Genomic DNA, 12747 nt, shown 5'->3' with positions numbered 1-12747 from the left:
ACAAGGTACACACATTCATATCTGCTTCTTATAGGCTTTCTCTGTACACAGCTCCATCCCAGGATGTGAGAAATATCCAAATAAATCTGAACTCTGAGTTTATCAAAGCCTTTGCCCTAACCACCATTAAAGGAAGGATATGAGAATACCTGTGTTCCAGTCTTGGCTTAAACAACAGGGACGACTTCGCCCCTCACTACCCTTTTCTAGCCCAGCATAGGGTAATGGTCAGGCTTCAGTGGTGTCACAAAACCTAGTTCAGTGATGGAAAACTGAGCACACTGTGTGAATTAGCAGTTGTCTTTCAAACTGACTCTCTGCTCAGGCACACCATGAAGAATTCAGCTCCACAGTTCACATCTGTTAAGGGGACCTTGCTGGCTTCTAGGACTTCATTCAGCTCTTGCACTACAGATTATAATCATGGCTATTCTCATAAGATGGACTTCTGTGATTTCAGGTGGCTTTGGACTTCATTGTTTATGGCTATGCAATCGATTGTACCATTATTTCACAATCAAGCCATCTCTTCTCCTAGCAATGAGATTTGTTTTTTCAGTTAATCTCATTATAACTCAAGCCATAAACAAAACTCATACCCCAAACAAATCTTAATCCTTTAAGATTAATTTTTTTTAACATTGACTGATTATGTAGTACCTCTTGTCTACTAAACTCTTTCCCAAAGCATGTATCTCTCATAAATCCCTTTACAAATGACCTCATGTTGTTGATTTACAACAGTCCCATTAATATATGTAGACTGTCAGTGCTTAACCATGTAGTCTGGTATGGTCAAGTTTGCTCTTTCTTTCTGGATTTCCAGTGAGACACACAGCCTCATCCTTGTTTTCTTCCATGAGCTATGCCACGTCTCACTCATTCTCAACCTGAAAACAACTTCTGTTCCTACTATATGGCCATGGCTGCCTAGACTCTACCATTTGACAAGATTAGAGAGTACTTGGCCTGAGCTGGGACTAGCAGGGTGCTATAAGGCTCCCTGCACTGACCTCTGAGGAGTAGATACTGGATCTGTCCCTTTGCCCACCTGGTGATGACTATGGGGGCATTCTGCCATGGTCTGTGGGAATAATGTATGAATGAAGACCTAGGCTTCCCATAACATGTTTAAATGTTTAAAGATAAAGTATCTTTGTGTAAACAATTGATTCCTGATACATTTATGTCTGTCTTGACAGAGTATTCTTCTGTGCCACAGAATTCATTTCTTTTATTTAGTTTAGTAATGCCCAGAGTAGACTTTACCCAGAGGCAAAGTTTATGTTCACAGGTTAATGCTGTGATGGATAATCTATAGGAATGCACACCAGTTCCTTTAGAGCTTGATGGAGCTGCAGCAAGTCACACACAGCCATACATCACAAAAACCATTTAGACAGACCTCACATGTGCTGTTCCCTTCCCTAGTACACTATCACACCCTAGAGAAAGGTGCGATGCAGCGTTTAGATATGACTCACAAAGGCATACATCATTATAGAGGGCACACTAGGTGAACCGAGTTCAGAAGTTCATATTGGAGCCAGCAATTAAAATTACTGCGTGTGAGGCTAGAGGTCACACTCGCACACCTGACATTCTCTAGGTGCTGACATCATGGATACCAATGAACATACTCTGCACTGGGGCTTCCTATCAGATCTGGGAACAAGCAGAAAAGGTGACACAGGTTGAGGTAAGATGGAGTATGAAGAGAAGAAAGGGTTAAGGAGACAAGGGACAGCCTGAATGGGCAGTGACAGCAAGAAATAGAAGAGAGAGGAGGATAACAGGTTTGGCAGAGTCCTCCCAGCAAGGTGTGTGCCCAGAGAATGGAGGACAAGCACCTCAAGGTATGCAAGAAGGATTGAGAGGGCAGAAGCAAGTTCTCTTCTGAAGATTGTCTAAGGGAAGAACATCGTAGTGTTTGTGTATGAATTACACATGTCCCACCAGAGCAGGGTGCATGTCCCTTCTATTATGACATTATTAGAAAGGAAAGGGGATGGAAATGAGCAGGAGAGTAGCTCATGATCTCTCTCACCCTTGGGCTTCTCTATACCCTGTATATGTGAGCATCACAAAGGTCTGTGCTTATAGACATTCCCCAAGTAGCAGAGCTCACCTTTGGAAACTTTTTACAGGCAAGTGAAAGGGTGAGAGTGGAATATTGAAGAGGTGTGGTTTGGGAGGGGTCATGGCTGCAGATGCTTCCACGCTGCCCAAAGCACTCCTGTCACAGAGATCCACCAACAATTCTTATTACAGGACATTTACCAATATCTGTAATTTCAGTGGCTGTCTCAGTTACTGTACATTGTGAATTGCAGCTTACAGTAGATTGGGCTAAAGTTTCTTAATACATTGGCTTGGAAATACACAGTAATAGGTATTTTTAAAAACTGACAAAATTCTTCCTCTAATGCCAGGAATGACTGAGAATTTTCAGGAAGAAAAACAGGAATATTTCCTTGTGTAAATAATAGATAAAGAATGAAAAAGAATAAATGAACATAATCCAGCAGCCATACCCTCAGGGGCAATAAAACCTGAAACGCTCAATCTCTGTAGCAAGATCCATTAGGCAGGAAGCTGGTGAGCCAGACACTCTAGCCCAGTTCTGCGGGGGAGGGGTTTGGGGTTTGATGCCACAGATAAGAAACTACAGAAGGAAAGAGCTTTGGGGCTCATCATTCTCATTACATTATAACAAGCAGCCTTGTCTTGGATGAGTTCCCTCACTCTGGGAGACATAGGGCAGCAGCCTGTGTGTGGTCACCATGCAAGTCAGTAGAGTGCAGTCATGGTATGGCTATCCTGTTATTTTGAATATCTCCAGTAGAAAGACTTGCCTTGGATTCCTAGAACCTACAGCTTTTGGTCTTAATCCATAGATAGCTATTTTATGCAAAGGTGACTATCTTATCAAAAAAATGTTAGGGATATTTTTTAAAGTCATTAAAATATAAATCACAGTAGTGCTATGAACCATATACAATTCTATTGTTTACAAAGAAAAATAGGTAATTTAAACTAAAATCCTTACTGTGACTGAAAATTTTATTATAATTTTACCTAACATTGATAACTATAAACCCAATGCCAGCGTCTGGCTATTTGGCTCCATTTGCATCTAGGGAGGTGTTCGATACATTCAACATGCTGTCCTTTGAATGGAAGAAGCTGATCATAAGATTTTTTTATTTTTTTCCCATAAGGTAGTCCACAGTTGAGGTCCGCAAGTTCAAGATGGGCATGTAAGACACTAAGTTGTGCTGCACCAGCCTCTGTAGTGACTTATCAACAGACCTGTTGTTGGGCTCCCTCGGTGAAGGAAGTAAGCCAACCACAGAAGACATGACCATCACATGTTCTGCTTTATCCAACTGACTAGCCATGTGCCCAGTTTATAATGATGTTTACAAATATTTTCTCCACCTTCTAAGATGGTGCATATGGATGAGGCTTGAACTCTTTCATCTGCATCCAGATTGTAAACTAACATTTGTCCCATCATTTGCACTGCTGTGAGCAGCAGTGGGATGGATCTGATTGGCCTATTTTTACCCATGCGCTTTCCTTCAAAAATATCCTTATTAGGACAGACACACAGAACTATAGCACACATCCTCTGTACAACAGTGAAGTTGCTGAAATAACTTCTTAGCATCTTCAGAATGTCAATGTTACCTCGGTGTGCTTGTGCTTCAGACACTCACAGGACCCCATCATGAGCCAATAAGGATTATTTCTGTTAAACACAGTGGCCATCTTAAGAAAAATAAGTGCCTCATATATATTCAAGAAGACTGGAATGTTAGATTAGTATAATTCTTTCTCCATAAAATTTACGACTACTTTACAGAAAGTTTGTGCAACTTTACAACTTGACTGAATACACACATTGATCCTTTTTCTCCTTTTGGACTCAACAGATGTCAAAAAACAATTAAAGCAACTCCAGGAGAGTTCTGAGAGGCATGAACTATAAAAGGTACTATCAGCATGCCACAAAATCAAGATAGTCTTCCAACTGAGGCAAAGATGGGTAACTTTTTTTGAAAACCAAATCTGCAATTTCTTTATTTAGGCTGGGAGGGAGGGAGAACTGTGGTTGGTATGTAAAATGAAAAACATTAAAATTATATATATTATATCTATATCTATATCTATATCTATATATGGATGGGTAACCTATGAAGAGGTGATTCTGAGACAGGGCTGGAGGGCAGTGAGGGAGGAAACAGGCAGAATAAAGCAAGAGAGAAAAATCATCATTCCTGCACTCAGCTAAGACATTCAGACTGGAGTATCTAGCCAGGCTCTCTCCTCAATAAACTCTTGAGAAAGTGTTCTGACATTTTTTCAATAGGCCAGAGTAGAATGTGTGAATGGTAAGGCTGATGATGTCAAGAAGTCAGAAATTCCTTGTACCAAAACATCTAGCTGTGGGATCACCAACCCCATAATCACAATGTTGAGCTCTGGTGCTCAAAATGAGCAGCCAAATGCACTCAACAGAGAGCTGAAAACACAAAATGAATATTTGAGAAACATTAATATAGAAAGAGGTGCATAGGACTCCCATTTCCTCTATGACAGAGCTGCCTCCTTCTTCTTGGGTCCTCTTGTTTACAATATCTGGCACTCGATATCATAAATACTACAGAAAATCTCTCAAAGGCAAGGAAGAGGACAGGCAGTCTATGGGTTTGGACCCTAAGGAACAACCTAGAGACAACCCACCTTGTTCTCAGCCTCTAGTCTTTCCAGCACAGATTATCAGTGGTCCCTTGTAGCTCTTGATTTCTCAGCTCTTGATCTTCCTTGGTCCCATAGCTCTCCACAATCCAGTGCCATGCATCTCTTTGCTTCCAACCTCCCAATGAGTTATGAATAAACTTCCAGGCCAGCTGATAACATCACAAAAGCAGAATTCCAGGGAGCTGTCCCCTTGGGTATGGATTGGGCCAGACAAACCAACCATAGAAAATCAAGAGCAGTGTTTGTTCTTCTCTAGAAGAATGAACAGATACCCTCCCCACACATGTTTTTACCCAATGGAAGATGAAGCTGTTTTCTCTTTCCAACAACCATCATCACTTCTTAGAGATGGAGCTAGGGCCTGAGAGGGCCTCAGACTCCATCACAACTGGGCAGTTGCAGGAGACTCTAATGCTGGGCTGCTGGGATACAGGGCCTAGTTCTCCATCTCCTTTTTAGAAGAAAGTGGTGACCTGATTCTGCCAGTAGTTCAGGGGCCATCCATACCCATTGATTCCTGTCTCTTGAGCATGCCTACTCATCTCCCATCACAGTAGAAACCAAGTACAGAGCTGAATCACCTATCTCCACTGGCTGTGGCCTAAGTGGGGCCTAAGCAGGTCATTTGAGGTGGCACTGCCTAGTGTCCTACTATCTCCTTCTTATCTGATAGTAACAATACACTCAACAGTATCCTAGGACCTCATTCTTATGGAAAGGCAACAGGTAGCAAAATGATTGCACATTTGTTCTAGGCTTCTGTGGGAAGTCAACCATAAACATCTATTCAGGCTTCACTGTCCTTTGTCAGAAGCACTGACCATTAGGAAGAAGAGACAAACAGGACCCAGATTCTTCTGGTATAGTACATGAAATTCCAGAATATGGTAAAATTACTCACTAAGTAAAAATGCAGCAATATTTTAATATAATGAGAGATAATTTATAGATAATGATACTGAGATGACTGAGTGCTGAATTCACAGAGAAGGACTGTGTATTAGTTATTCTTCTGCTGGGAACCAAAGCAACTTAGAGTAGAAAAGAGTTTATTTTAGCTTATGGTTCTAAAGAAAATACACCCCATCAGGGCTTGGATGGCATGGTGGCGGTAGCAGCATGAGGCCAGGCTGGCAGACAGGAAGCAGAGAGATTACATTCCATCTGCACACAGGAAAGAAAGACAGATAGATGGATTAGATGATTGATAGATGATAGATAGGTAGACAGACAGATGGTAGATAGATGATAGAAAATAGATAGATAGATAGATAGATAGATAGATAGATAGATAGACAGACAAATAGATGATAGACAGACAGACAGACAGATAGACAGACAGACAGACAGACAGACAGATAGATAGGAGATGTTGGGAGAAACAGAACAAGAAGAAGGGGGCCTGGATGAAATCTGGACAGAACTATCTTTGTGTGTGTCTGTATGTGTGTGTGTGCACATGTGTGTATTCATGTGTGTTTAGGTGCATGTGATGCCAGAGGTTAATATTGAGTGTCTTCCTCAATCTGTTTCCTCATTTTTTGAGACAGGGTCTCTTACCAAATCTGGAGCTCACTGACTTGACTGTACTAGCTAGCCATCCAGCCCCAGGGTTCATCCTGTCTCCATTTGTCCAGTGCTGGGATTATAGGCATTATTTAACACACCCGACTTTTATATGCAGATCAAACTGAGGTCTTTATGTTTGTGTAGTAAGCACTTAAAAGACTGAGCCAAGAATTATCTTGAGTGAAGTAAAACTTCAAGGATCACATATTTTGTGATTGGGTTTATACAGTTTTTTTAAAACAAAATACAGAAAATACTTCATATATATGTATATAGATTATAGCATACTATAATGTTATGTATAATTATATTGTACATTTGTAAATTCTATGCACAGTACTATATATAATGTGTAATGTTATATATCATATAATACAATGTTACATATGACCTGTATATATAATGTTACATAATGTAAAAAAAAATTATACAAATGGCTTGCAGACTAGTAGTTTTCAGGGAGGCATCTTTTTGGGTGGAGCTATTTTTGACTCTGTCCAGTCAAGATCATTGTTATGATTTCTTACTGTAATTCACAAGGTGTTACCACAGAGAGAAACTGGATGAGGGCCTGTCAGGTCTCTATGTCTAATTAACAACATGTAAGTCTGTAATGACCTGAAACATTTCTTCATGAAAAAACAAAATGCACCAAATTAAACTAGAAAAGGAGCTTAAATCCAATTAAAAAGAGGAAATACAACAACAAAAGATGACTTGAAAACATAATTGACAAGCCCATAGTGATTTTTTGGTGGCTGTCACATAGGATTACAAGGTACAGAGGACTTCAGATTCATTATAGACAAGTAGGTATATGCTTTATTGTGATCAAATCTCACAAAATAACAATAAAGGAATAAAATGCACAGGGAAAGTGGGATGTGTGTGGGAAGTATAAGCCTAATAGTAAAAACAGGAAAATGGAAGGACAAATGGAATCACTACCAGAGAAAACTGAAAGCCAAGTTCCCCACAGGAAAGGCTGGAATCAGAGCCATCCATAGATCTTTCAGTGGATTGGCAGCAGGTGTAGTTGGAGGCTTCAGTTGTGGTGGAGGCAATAGCAACACCACAGTCCCCTGTGTTGGGTAGGAAAGCCTCTTTCTTGCCATAAAAGCTTAGCCACTAACCGTCCCGACCTTCTTGGGAGCCTGCAGACATGATGCATGATTTAGTTTCTAGAGATGTGCTTCTCCATCTCGAGTATGCATGAAAACTCCTGCTAAAGTGCACATTTGGATTTGAGAAGGCTGGTTTGTGGTTAGAACAACGAATTTAACAAGCTCCTGTGGGGCCTGTTGCTGCTGGTTGGAAGATCACACTTAAGTGTCAAGGGTCAGACAGTGGCTCACCTGTGGAGTACTGAACACTGCTATGGCTGAGACCCACCTGGAGAATCCACTTAATTGGCATAGTGTGTGGTCCAGTGCTGAGAATTTAACACCCCCACCCTCCTGGTGATTCTGTTGTCTGCCAAGACAGCAGACTCTTGAAAGAGGGGCATCTTCATGGCTGTAAGTGCACATTCCCAGTGGGAATGGAGGCAACACGGACTTTTATAGATTGCAGAGGGAAACCCCCATCCCTCTCTGTTGGCTACCAGTCAGGAGTTTGTGTGAGCAATTTGGGAGAAACTTAACCAATGAAAACAAACATAACAGGAAATTTATGTTCCAGCCAGCTAGAGAAATATACCCAGGCATACATACAAGGTGACAAGTGAAAGCTGAACAGACAAGTAACTTTCTATTTGAACTGTAAAGGCTACAAAATTTCCCTGCAATACTTGGCTGAAGTCATCTTAGCAAGAACCATGCAAGGCATACAATTATGCAAAACTATAAGCTCTGTAAACTTTAAATATACTGAAGAGCTACAGAGTAGAATAGGTTACCATTTTCAAGCTGACAATTCTTCTCAAATTAACCTACTAAATTAATTAAAATCTCAAAATTAATTCAATTAAAAATATTAAGCCTTTCATATGGTTTTTAGGGGAACTTGACAAGCTGATTCTGAAACTTACGTAAGTGTGCTGAACAGTAGATAATAGCATTTTCAAGAGATGTTAAGTGTGTTCATGGTGGTGTGTTTCTGGTGATGTCCTTGGAGACCTCCCAGAACAACTCAGGAGTTGCTCTAGGTTATCTATAACAATGTTCTCACTGAGGTCCAGCACCGTTCAACCTCAATCTGTTCACATATTCCTTGTTTCTATACTTTGGAAGCTTTATAATCATCTTCCTTTATTTTGTTGTGAAATGCCATGTTTTTCTGACCCAAGGTCTTTCTATTCTATAGAAAATCACCAGGACCTTGAATCTAGAAAATTAGGGATTTTATTTTATTATTTTTTTAAAATTATTTTGTTAGTATGGGCGCTTTGCTAACATGTATGCCCATGTATCACTTGCATGTAGTGCCCTAGGAGGCCAGAAGAGGGCGGTGGGCCTTCTGGAACTAGAGTTAGAAACTGCTATAAGCTGTCAGGGCCTGTTAACTGCCAACCCATCTCTCCAGCCCTAATATATATAAAGTCATAATAACTTTTATTTAAAATTTACTCAAGATACTACTTTGCCATTTGTAGACTTTCTTTGCTCTTTCCTTCTCGGATTGTTATTCAAATATTGAAATTACTGAGTTTCTATTTTTCTCTTTCTTTTTTCTCACATTTCCTACTTATCTCCTCCCGCCCCCACCTTCTTCTTCCTGGAATACTACTCACCTTCATTTTCAAATGATTTTTGCTGATTTTTTTATTTTACTTCTGCTTTTATATTTTGCTTTAAGTAGAGTTGCCAGATTTTGCAAATAAAAATACAAAACAGTTAACATTTAAATTCAGATATCTAGCAAGTAATTTTTTGTTTAACTATGGCAAAATATTGCATGGGGGAAAATTACACTAAGAAATCATTTGTTGCTCAAAATTTCAAATTTAACTGAGAATCTGACAATTGACACATTTTTTTCTAAGAGGTATTTTCACTCCAGCTGGGTTCACCCACCCTCCCAGCTCCTAGTCCACTCTCTAGAGTTGTAGGTCGCTTCCCTGGTTTCCACACAGAAACTCTGCATAGCTCCCCCACAGTGCTCTCTCATGGCTCTGTCACTGGTGTGCACTAATTTCTGAGCAGGAACCCTTGGCTATGGAAGAGTGAGCACTTAAAGGTGTCTGTATGCCTGTTCTCTACCCACCTTGTCTTCCTATGTCTACCATATAAACTTCCTGCATTATTTGTAACTGATTTCCCTCATTTGCATAGTATTCTGTTCAAGACTCACCATTCTTCTGTTTTGTGTTTTACTTTATAACACTGTGTAGAGCTTTAATGCAGTCACACTGAATTTCTTGTTACATCCCCAATACTGCCTGAGTTTTCTTGTCCTCCACCTCTGCTCACACTATCTCTTTCATTAAAATTATCTTCTGCTACTATTGTCCCTCTATCTGTCTGATTTTACCTCAATAAGCCCACCTCTTTTGATTTCAGAATAGCTGGATCTTTGTGGTTTTCCTTATCTCACCAACTCTCACATAGCTCTTGGTCTCCTTCTTCACATAGGTCGGCTTCAGGCATGGTCATCTTGGGAGGCATGCTGGCCTTGTTTTACTGGGAGCCTCCTTCTGGGCTCATAGACCATATTTGGATGACAAGGGAACAGGTATCCTGGTAATGAGGGCCTCACCTGTTCCTCAACCTATTTTGTCACATCTGTGCATCCCTGTCACTCTCCCAACTTTGGAGCCACAAAGCTCTCTGCTGGTTTTTTTTGTTGAGTTCTTATCTCCCATGTTCAACATGTCTTAGAGATATTCTTTCTAGCTATGTCCTATGACTGCTCAGGGGTAGGTTCTTACCCTGCCTCAGGCTTGCTGAAGTTTTGGACTCCCTCCTCTAAAGAGTCTCTTTCTGCTCTTACCAATTTTATTGGTATGTAAAAAGGGGCTTTCAAGCATCAGCTGAAAACCCACATGAGCAGCTGTTTCTTTGTAGGCAGTTTCATCCTTTTGCATAGCCCTGCCCTTCCCTAACCAGTCTATCTCCCCACCCAAACTACCTGCTTCATCATGAATTCATGATCTTGAACTTGACCATATGTAATTCCTTTGTGGGCTCTCACTCCATACCTGGGTGTTAGCAGTGTCTTAGTTAGGGTTACTACTGCTGTGATGTAACACCATGAGCAAAGGCAAACTGAGAAGAAAGGCTTTATTTGGCCTACATTTTCACATCACTGCTCATCATTAGAAGAAATCAGAACAGGAACTTAAACAGGGCTAGAACCTGGAGACAGAAACTGATGCAGAAGCCATGAAGGGGTGCTGCTTACTAGCTTGCTCTTCATAGCTTGCTCAGCCTGCGTTCTTACAGAAATCAGGACCGCTAGACCAGGCATGGCACTTCCCCCACCAATCACTAATTAAGAAAATGCCCTACAGCCTTGCCTACAGCTTGATCTTATGCAGACATTTTCTTAGTTGAAGTTCCCCCCTCTCAGATGCCCTTAGCTTGTGTCAGTTTGACGTAAAAACAAAACAACACAAAAGCTTTCCAGCACAAGCCGTGCTGTGCTATCTTTCCTCTGTATTTGCATACCCAGAGCTCTTCTCGGGAGCTTTGTCCTCTGCCTGGGTTGTGTTAGACCTATGTTCTGCTTGAGAGCTCCGCAAGTCTGTCTTACCATATATCTGCTAACATGTTTGTCTTACAGCTAAGCTGAGTCACGCCATATTCCAATGATAGCTCACTTTGTTTCTCCCATTCCTATCACAGAGAATTTTAAACAAACATTTGCTAATAGCAGAGTCAGACAGAAATGAGATCTAACCCAGAGGGTTTTTATTAAAAATACAAAGGTAGTTGTACACATGATGCTGTGACATGATGCCGCTGGTGGTGGTTGCAGTGATGGGAACAGTGATGACCTGTGAGCTGTGGATGCTATAGGAAGTGGGGATGCCAGAGAGATCTCTGAGCTGGTAGTAGACAGTAGTGTTCGTTACTACCTATCCTTCAGCTAGTGGCTGCATTTGTATCACCATCCCTCCCTGACTGCCTTGGCAGATTCCTTCTCCCATTGCTCTCCTCCATTAGCATAGGACAAGTTTTGTCTTGGTGGAGTTTAAAATGCAGCTACTTCACTTCTGGGACTCAAGAAGTTCCTACACCATGGCAATGATTGCACTTTAGATAAAAAGAAAGGTAGCAAACTTAAAAATTGGTTGAAAATGAATTTTTGAGGGTTCCTGTATAGGAAAAGCAGGGTCTAAATGCTTACTGGGGAGACTGTAATAGGACAGTGCGGACTTGTCCATCCAGACTCAGCATCCATTGTTGGGAGCCACCTCACTATATGTGTTTTGAAGGGGTGTAGAGTAATAGACCATGATAGGAAGCAATGTAGGAAGGCAGAAAAATAAAGAAAACAGGAGAAACTGAGAAACATACATGTGCTGCTTCTGGTACTGGTCTCCTTTTCTACCTAATGACATCTTGGCCTGGGTTGCCTCTGGGTTGTTTCTGGGACCCTGGCACCATCTGTCATGGGCTGGGCCTGGCCAAACTGTTTTGGGTAGAATATGATCTCAACTTTGTGTTTTTTCCTGACAAACAGAGAGAAGAGACAGTGAGCTGGACCCCTTTGGTTTAGGAGTAGAAATTCTAAGTGACTTAAGGAGGCTGGCTACCCCAGCTTTCATTCTGTTGCTGTGATAAACACTATGATGAAAAACCAATTTGGGGGAGGAAAGGGTTTACCTTAACCTATAAATTGCATTCCATCACCTAAAGAAGACAGTGCAGGGGCTCTCAAGGCAAGAACCTGGAAGCAGGAACTGAACCTGAGATTATGGAGGAGCAATGCTTACTGGCTTGCTTCTCCCGGCTTGCTCAGATACCTCTTCTTATTTTTTTACCAACTTTGTTCCCTTTTAAAAACCTTCAAGACCTTTTTTCCCCTGACCAAATAGTCTTGGATGTGTGTTGTTATATTGAAGAGTGACCAATTTATCAGGGTATATAATATTATAGAAAATTATCTTTCCTTCTCCCAGCAGATAAAAACTGCCATTTGTATCATGGCGGTGGGTGGGATTGTATACCCGACTCCCCTCTCAATGCTGGGATTTGGACTTCCACAGATTTTGTGATGGTGTGGCAACTTCTGTGAGTTCATATATGTAACTTCTATGCTGTGTCCAGATGTTTCCATCAGCTCTGGCTTTTACACTCTCACGGCCTCTTCTTCTACAATTAACTCTTAACCTTGTAGGGGCATATATATTTATCTCTTCCCTTTAGGGCTGAGCATTCTATAGCTTCTTGTTCTATGTACTTTGGCCAGTTGTGGGTCTCTGTGTTAATCACCATATACTGGAAATAGAAGCTTCTCAGATGAGTG

At 41.0% G+C, this 12747-nt stretch overlaps 1 long non-coding RNA gene across 2 annotated transcripts in view; it reads left to right on the top strand.

Moving 5' to 3' along the window:
* The window catches only part of LOC131897656 (uncharacterized), an 84330-nt gene that overhangs the window by 25244 nt on the left and 46339 nt on the right, over positions 1 to 12747 (top strand). Inside the window, exon 3 of one of the 2 annotated variants that reach the window (XR_009375758.1) lies at positions 3939 to 3997. The exons of the other annotated variant lie outside the window; for it this stretch is intronic. This is a non-coding gene — a long non-coding RNA (uncharacterized LOC131897656). The remainder of the gene's footprint in view (positions 1 to 3938; positions 3998 to 12747) is intronic. 2 annotated transcript variants of the gene reach the window in all.

The sequence above is a fragment of the Peromyscus eremicus genome, chromosome 22 (genome assembly GCF_949786415.1).
Source record: "Peromyscus eremicus chromosome 22, PerEre_H2_v1, whole genome shotgun sequence".
NCBI lineage: Eukaryota > Metazoa > Chordata > Mammalia > Rodentia > Cricetidae > Peromyscus > Peromyscus eremicus.
Note: the sequence above shows the minus strand (reverse complement) of the source record. Positions and strands in the feature narration are given on the sequence as shown.